The sequence below is a fragment of the Oxyura jamaicensis genome, chromosome Z (assembly GCF_011077185.1).
Source record: "Oxyura jamaicensis isolate SHBP4307 breed ruddy duck chromosome Z, BPBGC_Ojam_1.0, whole genome shotgun sequence".
Lineage (NCBI taxonomy): Eukaryota > Metazoa > Chordata > Aves > Anseriformes > Anatidae > Oxyura > Oxyura jamaicensis.
The window spans coordinates 18,357,661-18,370,956 of record NC_048926.1 but is presented as its reverse complement, the minus strand read 5'-3'; the positions used below and the strand labels follow the sequence as shown (position 1 = coordinate 18,370,956).

Sequence of the window (13,296 nt, the reverse complement as noted above, 5' to 3'; positions counted from 1 at the left end):
TTTCATTTTCCTCAGCTAACATAGGAAACAGCCAAAAAAAATTCTTCTTATGCCAACTTGAGCTCATCGAGATGTTGTTTAATGCAGAGTTTTTTTGGTTGGAGTTGTTTCTATTTAGTTATGTCTCCTACAAATTCTTGCCAAAGTATAAATTTTTCTGTTGATAACTTCAGCACTCGAACTGTGACCTTATTGAGCAAATATCAGGGTTTGAAACCTATAACAGCTGTGGTTGCATGTGCTTGTGCTAATCCATCTACCATCTTCTTTAACACACAGCACGGCTGAGCACTATGATATTCCGGCACATCTAATTTGAAATAATATTCAAACCTTTTGTAGAGATTCAAAGTAAGATTTCAAGTGTGCAAAGGTTAAGTAGCATTTAGATTTGTGTTCTGATTAGTGAACTCCCAACTGAAAAAAATTGGGTTCAAGTTTTCTGTTCCTCCAAGGTTTCTGAGCATTTAACTTCTGTGGTTTCAGAGAGATTGCCAGCCACCTCAACCAGGCAAGGTTCCTACTTCTGTTTCCCATCCTGTCTTATTTCAGTAATTATGAAGTGAGGAAAAATCTTCAAGGAAAAATATATTTTGGGAAGTAAACTTCTGTCAGGAACAAAATATAATTTCTGAACAGGCACTACAGAGCAATGAACGTATTCATCAGCGTGATAATACCGTGTCATGGGTGATGGCCATGTCCGTGAATGTGGTTTTGAACAGTGCATGCCCCTGAATATTTTTCTCTCCTGGTCCTTTTCTCTCTTTCCTCCTCCACACATGCAGTTCCTCCCCAAAAGTTGCACAGATTGTCACTTCAAGATATAAAGTTAAATCCATGCTCTATGAACAACAAAGCAATTTAGGCTTTCCCCTTTATTTGATGCCAAAATTTAGAGCACTGTTAGTATCCAAAAAGAAAAATATAAAGCCATCTGAAATAACCTTGAATTTTTCCAATAACTCAGTTTAGGAATTAGCAATGTCTGTGGATGCAATTTCCCCTCATATATTTGTCTGCTATTGCAACACAAAAACTGCAACGATTTTTGAAGGTGTTTCTTGCCCATACTGTTTATTTCATTGTTGAAAATGAATAATTTGCTGAGTAACCTCTTTACAAATGTGTCTATTTTCATTCAGGAGGTTCAGTTTGGAGAGCAGCCAATCCATTAATGCAGGAAACTGGTCAGCTGGTACGTAATATTTGCTAGTCCCTGCAAGATTCATGCTCCTCTAAAACACTCCCCATGCATTAACTGAAACACCAGAGAAAACACTCACATTTTTCTTTATGTAGCCATGAAAAAGAACACATTTTAATTGTCAGCACAGATTACACTAGAAGCATCACATGACTCAGGTTCTGTCCTAGCCTGCTGTATCTGGTTGTCCTGGTGTGCTCCTCTTACAGCAGCCACAGATGTCCTCACCAGACAGCTGTTGTGGGGGGACCAAATATTCAGAATGGATATTCTTGATGAAAGTATTGATAAGCAAAAAGTTCACTTAGTAAATTAGCCATTAAATGCATCTTGCAGATTTCTTACACTGGCTTCGATGAGGTCTGTGTGGGTGCTACAGTGAGCATTGGAAAGAGTGGGTCTTCAGCAGAACCTCCTTCTTCTGCCCTGCATGCCACCCTCCACTTCATGTAGTAAGATACCTGCTGGTAGTTTTAACAATGATATGAGGAATGAGGCCTGTGCAATGCAGAGCAGGTGGATCCATTCGCTACAAATTACAAATTGTTTGCATTTTCCTAGCAGTTGTAGTGTTGTGCTTCATCCCCAGCTGCTGAGTTGCTGGAGCTGGAAGTAGCTCACCTGTGTCTGATGCCAAGCTCTATTTCCTTACCAGGAGCAGACTTGCTCCCTTCTTACAGTGGTTCATAGGTAGAGCAAAGCCAGACTCACTGAGAAGAGCCTGAGCTTTCTGCATTGTTGAAGGAGCATCTCAATATTTTTTGGAATTCTTCCAATTGAAAAAATCCTCAGCTGTGGATCCAGTCCTGGAAAACTGGTGTGTGTGTTTGTTTGTTTGTTTTTTAAAGATATGCTTTGTTTATGCATATTTGCATCTGTCACTATTGAAGCTTGCTTTCTTTGAAATTAACTCAGATATCTGAATAGTGCACAACTTTATGAAATAAAAACTCAGCTAACTCAGCCGTGCAACTAAATGCAATGGTAAAGCACACTCTGTTTTATTCATACCATTCATTGTACCTGCATACATCTCAGTTTCGGTTTTAGAGAAAGATAATTTAGTGAGTATGTCAAAATCTTCCAATCTTTCAAAAGTTAATATAGATGGAAAATAGGTGTTTCAGGCTAGATGGCATGCATTCTAGTTGTTTGCATCAGGTTGTAATACAAACAGATTATTATTATTATTGTTATTTTGAGAAAAACATCTAAACCCGCCACACTCAATACAGATCCTGAAGACACTGCATTCAATCCTGGTGCTTTCTCAAAGTGCTGTGTATAGGACTTCTGGCATATGTGTAGAATGATGTAATTAACTTTGAATCTAAGAAACTACAAATTAGGACTAAATTTAAATTATGTGCATATTTGGAGAAAAACAAAGGAAAACTGCACTTGTGCAGTGGGTGGATGTGCAATAGGATTCTGCTTTTATTAGGAGATGTTGCTCAGTAGTCAGAATGGTGCACAAAACATCTGCTGGTGACAATTATTATGTATAAGAATTTATTTTGCACATGCAGATGTTTTCAAAGTGCACCAAATGGGAGTGACATGGATATAACAGTGCAGGCATTCATAACTTGAAATCGTGGCCCTGATATTTCAGGCAACATAAAAGGCAATATGAAATCGAGGTTCTTTTCCCTGTGAGCTTGCTCTGCACCCTGCCCGCACACTCTGCATGCGTGTCTGTATCCACGTACACGCTGCGTGATGATGTGCTCTGTTAGAGCAAAGCCCTCACTTTGCATGACAGCACAATTGTGCCTTTATGGCAAGCGGTGCAGTGCGTGGCATTCTCAGAGGCATAGCAGCTCTCAAAGGACAGCAATAGTAGCATTATTAGGCTGGAAACCTGCCTTCAAAAATACAAATATACAGCTATTTCCTGGTAAGGCTACCATCAGACGGTATCTGTAATGAAAACCCTCTCTTCCCACATCCATCTCCTTCTGCCAAAACTGTAATGAATTTTCCACTCTTCCCTGACATTTCAAACAGACCTCTGGTCCTCTGATGTTTCCAGCTGCACAGCAGTATTTCTTGCAGTTGATCTCAGTTTAACATATAAACACATCTCTTCCCAAATGGAAGTGCAGCTCTTTCAGACGTGGCCAAAATTTCCTGTTGGTCACCCCACTGTGACTTCAGCGTCTTGTTTTTACTGGTAAGAAAGTTGTACTTTGACCTTGAGGTATTCCTGTGGATGACAACTCCTGGGGCAGAACCAGGGAAGAGATAAAATAGTTTGTCTACAAAGGTCACAGCCAGGCAACTCCCTGGGATGTTCAGTTCATATCCTCCCATTCCTGTAGACAAGGATCGATGTGATTATTATCATTTACTTTTGCTTGCCTAAGACTCCCCATCCCAAAAGACTGAAGCTAAATCTCTCTTTTTCTCCACCTGCAGCTTCCAAACTCACCAAGCTGAGGTTTTCTGGGGTGATTCAAGAAAGGAAATGTTTTGCTTCTTTGGGAAATAGGGTCTAAAAATGATTTAATACACACACACACGAGGAGAAAAAAAAAAAAAAAAAGACCAAATAGCTTTTAGGGGACAATTGTTCTGCATAGCCATGTAGCCATGTAGTCTTTCTAGGTACTGGGACAATGAGCTCAGAGGGCTTGTCCGTCTTGGCTTAGGCACTCCCAAAATGCCAATAAACCTTTCATTTTGTAGGTGTGAAATAACAAACTGTTACATTTGAAGTCTTGTCTGTGGACAAAAAGGAAGCATGCCCTATATATATAAATAAAGGCAATAACTTATTGTTATTTAATGTAAATCTTACCAGTCTAATTAATGAATCATTATCAGTCTATAAGTTATTATGGCAGAAACAGGGAGACTAATAATGCAGTTAGAGCATTTCTGTACAGAAAATGTCTCAATAACATCAGTAATAGAATTAAAATTGCAACACATATATTTCTCAGTTTCTGTCCCATTTCTTAGAGGTGTGGTCACTCTTCCTCTGCTCCTCTGGATCTTCAAGTAAGGGCAGGTCAAGAGAAGTTCAGACAGAACAAGCCTGGCAAGCCTCAGCCTGAAGGTCTTGCAAATTCACTGCAAAGCTTACGGCCTCTTACTAGAAGGCAGTGCTACAGTGCAAGGCTGCACAAAATGTAGCTACACAAAAAATAGACAACATGTGGTTGTCTCTGGAGGTACTTGTGTTTCCATAACAATTCTCTAATAGCAATACATTTGCTCAGTTTGTGAAACATTTCTGAGTGTCATCATCCAGCTGTGAAGTGTGTGCAGGAGCTGGGAAAGCTTGCTTAGAGGTGGCCAGGACCCAAATCCTGCAACAGAGAAGCAGAAATCACCCTCTGAAATGTTGGTTTGGGAAGAGCCTTGTGCAGATGGAGTGCCCTACATCCAGGAGCAATGACAACCAAGGTGGCACAGATGTCCTGAAAACAGCGAGAGATGCAGTTGAGAGGGAAGTGGAGAAGTGGGATCCATGATACTGAGCAAAGTCATCTCTAATGAAGACCTGCTTTACTTATTTGTGATATTTTTCATGAAATTGAATGTCCTCTGCTCAGATTTTCTAGTCCAAAAGTGTGCTTTTCAATATATGGTTTCTTTTCTTAATTTCTTTAAGCAGATGGGTTGCACAAAAATCCATGCAATGAATTTCAGTGCTGTGTCTCTAAGAGGTAAAGCTTAGCTATTTTTGCAAAAAATGACTGTCGTCTAAGATGGCCCTAAGCTGTGGTGGTACTCACATGGTCTGGAAAGTTCTGGGGGCAGCAATATCCCCTGCAGAACCTGGGGTACTCAGTTTTCCCCTTTCTTCTTTGCTTTTCTGAGTCACCCCTTCAGCATATAGTCTAGGCCACTATTTTTGGAGAAGTCCTTTGTGGTTAAGTATAAATATTTCAAAGCCCTTTCATGTTGTTCCATCCCTAGCAAGGATAAATAAATAAATAAATAAATAAATAAAGCTTCTAATTCCAGTGGTTTATCACATGAAAGAAATCATATGACTTACTCAGAAAGCATTGAGTCTTTGGAGAAAAGTGTTTCTGCAAGATCACACCATCAGCTTGCCTGGCCCAGCACGTGTTGGACAGGAACAGGACTTGAAGTCTAGAGCTGCAATTGCTGGTTATTGTGCAGGAGTGCAGCCCAGTGCCCTGTGCCACCCAGCTCCAGGCGAGGCACCAGATCTGCCTGCACATCACTCACCCACCGGGGCAAGGACCAGCAACCTGCTCTGCCTCTCTGAGCCTTTCTCTTCACCTTTTCAATCACCGATTTACTTGGGAGGGGAGGGAAGGGAAATGTGCTGTGGAAGGGCATGGCCTGTCCTGGCATCCCAGAAATACAACAGAAAATGTAATTACAGCATTTCCCCAAATAATGCCCACTTCTACTCATCAGTCCAAGTCTTTTCCGCATTTCTGTCAAATGCAGCACCCATATTTTCAGTCTGTTGTTTGCATGTCTTAATCATCTTTCAAAAAACTTAAATTTCATCTTAATTGCAATTAACTTAAATTGTTCTTTCCTAACAAACACACAGCGTAGTCTGCATTACTTCACATCACATCAGAATTTCAAATTGGTTTGATTTGCTGTCATATTATTCAATTGCTTTGGATATATTTTATACATACGCATTTAAGACTTGCAGAACTCTGTTCTTTGTTTGCAGAAAAGACCCCTGCAATTAACAGCTAGAAGAAGGAGCAGAAGAAAAACAAACACACCTTATAAAATATTTAAAAGCTGTTGTTTTCTTATTAGGATGCAATATGTGAAAAGACCTCTAAAATAAACACATAACAGGCTTGCATGTGTTTAAAAACAAGTCTATTAAAAAATAATAAATCTGATCATTTTTATTCCATCTCAGAAGGCTTTGAAAGGTTTCTCACATGCTATACTTGCCACATAACCACATGCTTCCATAAAAAATGAATTCAAGAGAGAAAATATAATTTATTACCCCAGAGTAATATGAAATGTGGTGATTCATCTCATCTAAAAGCAGCTGCTTTCTTTGTCATCTTTGCAAGTAGCATTCATTTTCCTGGCGTGAGCACAATTTACAAACTCATCCCGATCCTCCCAAGATTCAGATAGCATCATTAGCATATATTTAGTAGTAGCAGACAGTGAGCAGCAGGTACAAATGGCTGGCTGATGAGCTAATGCTTTGGGCGCTTTTCCAGCTTGTATGATAAGAGAAAAATGCACTGCTTCAAAGCCTGTCAGTCGCAAAGCAATTAACAGAAAAGAATAATAAAGTGACCTAAAATTTCAGCACTGAGGGAGGGATATGGATGTACAGAGGTGTTGCCAAATGTATAGAGTTCTGGTTAAGACAAGGAGTTACCACTTAAGTGAGGAGATGCTTCATCATGTTTTCTTTTCATTTAGCCTTTTTGACTTCCTATTCAGTGATTAGTCAGTAGTAGAAACATACTGTACATCTGCTGCCTGCTGGCAGCGTGGGTAATAAATATCCAACAAACCAAGCTGGCAGGTCCTGCTGTCAACACGGATTGATTATTTTTATTTTGGCAGATGATTGTAACATATGTTGCTAAATAAATGTGCACAGGAGCTAAGCGTGTCCCTCACATTTGTTTTCAGGAGGTGTTACCTGCTGCTGAGGGACAACAAGCTCTTTTCACCAGTGGGCTTCAGCAGGAACTCAGAGACCCCCTCATCAACACCCCTCTGGCACAGGGTCAGACTCTGATTCAAATCATGCCAATAATTAACCTTCCAATATCTTATAAATACACTCCCACAGGATTACTGCCTGTGTTTTACTCTAATCCATTTTCTGGTGGTTGTGGCATGATAGCCAACAAAACCTCTGGTGTTCTATAGGTATGTTAAGTCTATGATTTTCATTTGCACCCCTGTAAGTGGTAGCATCAAAAGGAAAACTGGATGGAAAAAAGCTCCATGGCCCTCATTTGTTCTTTGTAATGTCAGTGACCAAGCAGATAAATCTGAATTTGAATTTATTTTATTTTATTTTATTTTATTTTATTTTATTTTATTTTATTCAGTAAGAACCTTTCAAACATATGCACTGTCCTCAGACAGACTGGAAACCTTTCTAGAGGAAATTCTCTTTTGTAAACACTTGAAACTTTGGTCACTGGTTTCAGAAGTACTTGCTGTCTGAGTCAGCATGGGGCAAAGTCACCACATTTCATATGTGAAATACTGGGTGTTACTCTCTGTAGGTATCATGCTGTGCTTGGCAGTTCTAGTAATTACTTGATAACACGTTTGATACACATGACTTCATTTTTTTTTTTTTTTGCTAGACTCCGAGAAATCATTTCAAAAAGTTTTAGTCTAAGACCTATCTTGAAGACGGTGAATTGAGAAGGAAGTGAAAAATCGATACAAGTGCTTGCTCTGATGCTATGAACCAGATGTATAAATAAATAAATAAATAAATAAAAACGAGCAGCATAGTTCACATTACAGGCACTTCAGTACTCTTTAATCTAGACTTTGTTTTCTTTTAGATGGCCACAAACATGCACAACCATCATAACTGTAAGGAACTCTCACAGAGAAACGCCCAGTTAACCTGCACTGATGGGTCTCAGGGGCACATTAATCAATGAGCTGCTTGGCCATACAAAGATCTGAGCAACATTCAGTGCAACATTCAGGAAGTGCACCTGCAGCAGCCCAAAGTGTTAAGAATTGGTGCTTCCAAGACTGAGCATTGGCTGATGAGGGTTTTTGAAGTACATAATTTGGGAATTAGGTGCCTAATTGCCTCCTTGAATGTAGTCCCAAACATTCAAGTTCTGCAGCTCACTCCTGTGCGTTTGCTTTGCTGCATCACTGCCCTGCAATCCAGGACACACCTCTGGTCTTGGGTGCTTGGTGTTCATTGGGACCTTGAGATAGGGGAAAAGAATGAAATATATATATATATAAAGACTGGGTTATCTCCCTTCTTATTGTTAGAAATTATGTTCTGCTAATCAGAATACAATTAGATTCTGCTAATCAAAAAAACTGCTTTCGAATTACAAATAATTGATCAGGAATTAAAAATAAATTAAGAAAGATTTCAAATTCACTACTGAAACAATATCTTAATAACACATACACAAGAGACAAAACAGTATCTGACACGTAAGAACTTGAAAAAAAGGTTTCACAAATACCTAATATAAGTTTCAATTAAGAATGTCACATGCCAAATTGGAGTCAAAAAAAAAAAAAATGCAGAAGAGATGTTTATAAGGTAAATTTATATAAAAACAGAGTTGCTACAGCCAGAACATGACTGGTACGCTGATAATTAGAAAAAAGTCACCTCTGCCCACAGACTTTGCCAAGTGCCACAGACCACAGGTTTTGTGGGGATGGTGACAGCTCTGTGGGAATGCGGTCCAGCAGGGTGTTCGCAGAAGCGTGGTGCGGTGGTGGGAAGGGCAGCATGCAGGACATACCTTTCACGTGAGGAAGTGTAGTTTAGAAAGATGTTAGCCTGAAATCCCGGTCTAGAAAAGGTGCTCGGATTTGGTAAAAATCCCAGAATATATGGCAAACTATTTGGGGGCTTTTCTATGCTGGAATTTTCAGCATGCTGTTGTCAACTAGGGATGTGAATTTAGGTTACTGGAACTGCACAGCTGCCCATGGGAGCAGTGGACATTCTCGTTCAGAATTGAAATAAACTTAATTTGATTTGCTCTCATTCATTAGCCGAGTAAATTAAGCCAAATGGAAATAACATTAATTCTGAATGAAAACATGAACACAAGGCTTTAACAAGGTTTAGCTAATCTACGTTAGATCTAATAAGGACAAATTTTCTTGAGCCTCCAAGCAGACAACTCATTAGGGCCAGATCCCATAAAGAATGCAGATTTTATGAGCCTACTTTAGGGTACCTGGCTTGAGGAGGGGACCTCTGTGTCAGGCAACTTGGCTTCCTAAACATTTTGCATTCACAGTCCTGAAGAAGACAAGCAAACGGTCACCTCGAAGCAGCCCACAAAGGACTGAGTCATGGCCAGCACTGCCCCTCTGGGAGCCTACATCCTTCCTTTATGGCTTCAGATTAATGTTTTTTATAACCTCGGTACGGAGTCTGGTGTCCTCTTTGGCAGGTGGGCACCTTCAGCAGCAATATCTGTGATCGAAGAGCTCGCCAGGGCTATTCCTTCCCTTGTTGCCCCCAGTGCAGAGAAGAATGCAAAGGCAGGCTGTGAGAGGACAGCCTGACCTAGAGGCTCATCACCCTGAGCACGTACGGCCAGGAGTTCCTGCTCCCAGGGCCTCTCCTGTATTTTACACCAAGTGGTTACTCAATAGTAGATCTTAAAGAGAAAGTGGCCACAACTGCCTTCTGAAGGAAGTTTCATCCTTTGGGTGGACACTCATGGCCTCAGTGTGGCCTAGACAGAAGCTCGCAGCGTCCTCCAGCTTCTTTCCCTGGCCATCAACACATTGCTCCCCAGCCTGCTGCCTACTTGGGCTGCATGGGAAAAGAAAATTGCTTCCTCCTTCCTGTCCTCCTGCCCTAACAAGTTCCAGCCTTTTCTGGCCAGCGGAGTACTAAGAGCGATGCTCCCAGATGCTGAGGCTGCCCTTTATCTGGTTACCACTGTGAGCTTCCCTCCCCACCCCCCGGCACGGGATGCATGTTGCTCAACCCCGTCGGCCAGACGCATTCTTTAGCTATGTTTCAAAGTGTGAGTAATCGATTCGTGAACGCTGGTGTGCTTCTTCATCCCTCTATGCTATGGACAGCTAAGCCTGGAAAACCACATCCACATGGAGGGGGAGACGGGCAGCGCAGGGTAACAGCTCCAGTGCCAACAGTGCAGGTGGATGCATAAGCCATTGATTCATTTAGGGTCCAAACTGTGCCATCTCAACTAGTGGGGGAAAAATAAATATTTATAAAAATTATAAATAAAAATAAATAATAAAAAATAGCAATAAGCATATGCGATATTTTTGAAATTTAAGACTGCTGAAGGAGGCACTTGAGCTTGTAGTCAGGCTTTTGTTAGTGTCTAGCCATCTTTCAGCCTTGTTTGCCTGAATCCAGTGTTTCCAGAGCGTAGCTACACATGGACACAGCACGCAACTGGTGCAACACACTGACAGCACACACGTTGCCTCTGGTGCAGCTCACCTTATGGATGCTGAACAACAAGCTGTTTTGCTTGCATCCCCAAGGTGCCCTCCTGAGACAGCTGACAGCGCCTCAAGGTCAGAGGAACAGAACCACTTCCTACAGCTCCTGAGAACTAGTGGCCAATCCCTCTCCTCCCTCTCTCCCTCACAAACAAAGATTTTTAGTGAAAAAACTAATTTTTTCCTTTTTTTTTTTTTTTTTCTTGAAAATGAGAAACTTAAAAACAGCATGGGGTGAATCAATACCAACTGTGAAAAGTACTCGCTACAAAAAGAAGTTTATACTACCTCACCTCTTTAACTGTTTGTGTATACTCTCCTCACCTGTACTGTCATTCTAACAATAAAATCCTAGCTGTTAGGGTCAATCATATGGATCAAAAAAAGAAAAAAGATCAAATTAAAAATTCCTGATTTTATCTTCTGACAGAGGATGTTTTCCTGCTCCTTGGAAATGTTTTCTAAAACTACAACAGGAGGGGAAGGAGGAGGGAAGGAGGGGAACAAAAAAAAAAAAAAAAAAAAAAAAGGCAAAAAAACAAGGAACTTGTTCCTTCACATTCTTTATTTCAAATGATAATTTCATATATCCTAAAACAGCCAGAAACAGCCAGAGATTTTTATTAAAATTATGTGAAAAAGCTTTATTGTAGGGAACTTTGAAATCTTTGGCTTAGATTGAATTGCACCTTAGCACAGGAGAGGAATACTGCACTGTGTCGACAGGGAGAGCCTGATATTCTTCCCAGTGGAGTCAAGCAGAAAAAAAATTCCCCTGGATTTCAAAATGGAACCATGTTAAGTGCTTAGTTTTAAATGGGGTTGCAAAGCAGCACAGCTATCAGACAGTCTGGATAAGAATGCCTTTTAACTTTTAAATCAGAGCTTCTTACTGTATCCAAAAGTCTTATGTATTAATTTCATGCATGCCTGAGCTCTACTGCCAACTGTGTAAGTCCGAAATACAGTGAACTTACACTAGTTGTATTTCTTACAAATATTATCCAACTTATATTCTTGTGTATAGTACTTACTATACTGCATTGTGTTACGTTGAGAAATTACTGAAGCTACAAAAGCAGTATCTCAAAAACAAGGTAATGATAGAAGTAAGGTAACCCATGCAATTCAATTCAGCTGTCCTGTGGATATGCATCAAAATTGTGCTGCAATGACACTGTCACACAGGATTTTCCTGTCTTCCTCTCTTTCAGTTCACTGTATGAATAGTAACTGAGTGAGCTTCCTCTGGAGGCTTATTTTATCCCAAATAATGCTCATGTCTCATTCTGAAGACTGAGTATTAATTTCCTTATGAGGTTTTGATTTTTTTTAACTTAATAATGCAGTGTCTAAAAACTTTTTCAAGGAACTTGTTAGCAACATTCCAGAAAAATGAACTGGGTTTACATTTCCCTTTTGCAGCTGATAGAGTAGAAGCGTCCTCTAACTTGTGGTGCTCAGCTTAGAGAACAAATCCTAGAGCTGTGCATTTTGTAGCCTTTTCTCTATTCAGAGCAGAACGACCTCAACCTACAGTGAAAACTGTGAATGCTGAGCACTTTTTTCAGGTTTTAGCTTTAATCTCAAGCCTACACAAAAATTGATATAAGTAATTCAAATGATTTTTGTGGCTTACATTGCATAGAAGAGCATGGGTGCAGGCAGGGATGGAGTCTAGCTCTCTGAGCACCTCCCTGCAGGCTGAAGACCCTTACTTTTCTTTCTCCCTGCACACAATACAAATGGTGCTGCAAAAGAAGTAAGGATGATACAGACAACACTCTCCCTGACAGACCTTCACTGGCCAGCTGATCTCTGTATATGCTGTGCACTCAAAACAGGCAGTGAAGTGATGGCAAAACATGATGGCGTATCAAGGTGTGTCTTGATACACCAGTTACACAGGCAACTGTATTTTTTTAATTTCTTTTTTTTTCTTTCTTTCTTTCTTTCTTCCTTTCTTCCTTTCTTCCTTTCTTTCTTCCTTCCTTCCTTTCTTTCTTTTTCTTTCTTTTTCCCAAATCATTGGTCAAACTTACCATTTTTTGTTATTTAACTTTCTAGTGTGCAGACTCCTGAAACAATTTAGACTACAACATAGTGGTGTGGATATTCAATGCTCCAGCACAGTCCTTCAGTCCCCATATTACCAGAGTTTATCAACAGAGTCAAAACTTTTCAACTAACTTATCAGACCTTCGACCAATGAATAAATTTATACATACATATATATAATTTATAATGAGAAGAACAAGCTGTTGCCATCCTCAACACCAGAAGAACTTAAGTTACCCACTTTGCATCTGCTTATTATGGCTCACTGGTGACAGCAAAAGGCCAAGACACTTTGGAAGCCCAAGGAATAATGAGGGACTGGAGGAACAGGCTTTCTGCCCTAGCCTTTCCCTGGTCTTTGTCCCCATGTTCCCCTCTATCAACCCCAATGTCCACATTGATGTAGCTGCCAACCTGCGTGACAAGCTGCCACTTCTCTCCTCCCACAGCCAGGTACCAAGAACAGCAACATCAGGACCTACTGACACCTTCCTTGCTCAGATCTGCTCCAGGAGGCTCAGCCCCGTCTAGCTGAAGGGACAAAACAATGACAGAAAGTCTCATGGAGCTGCTGCTGACTGAGGTTAGACAAAAAGATGGCTTGAAGCAAACGAGAGCTACAGAAAAATTATCTGTCAAACTTTAGAAGAAGTGAGTCTGAGGAAACCTTAGTTTAACTTTGAAATATTTGGGCAAATTTTCACAGTGCAGCGTATCTGGGCGTATCTGAGAATGCAAAAGGTAACAAGTCTGACAAATTTCACATCCTTGTTCCAAAGCATGAGAAAACTAAAGCTTTTCAGCCAAAGGATCTAAAAGGAAGAAAAACTTTTTTTTTTTTAAAAAAAATATATATTTTATGATCT

The 13,296-nt window shown here is 40.3% G+C and overlaps 2 long non-coding RNA genes across 2 annotated transcripts; both read right to left on the bottom strand.

Annotated features, from left to right (window-relative positions):
* Nucleotides 1-1,048: 1,048 nt before the first annotated feature.
* LOC118156060 lies at nt 1,049-2,385 on the bottom strand. Its single transcript, XR_004746133.1, has 2 exons — nt 1,553-2,385; nt 1,049-1,442 (listed from the first exon to the last, which is right to left on the bottom strand). It is a non-coding gene; the product is annotated as an uncharacterized LOC118156060 (long non-coding RNA).
* An 18-nt stretch (nt 2,386-2,403) lies between these two features.
* LOC118156062 lies at nt 2,404-8,334 on the bottom strand. The gene is made up of 2 exons (XR_004746135.1): nt 6,180-8,334; nt 2,404-3,525 (listed from the first exon to the last, which is right to left on the bottom strand). It is a non-coding gene; the product is annotated as an uncharacterized LOC118156062 (long non-coding RNA).
* Between the last annotated feature and the right edge of the window lie 4,962 nt (nt 8,335-13,296).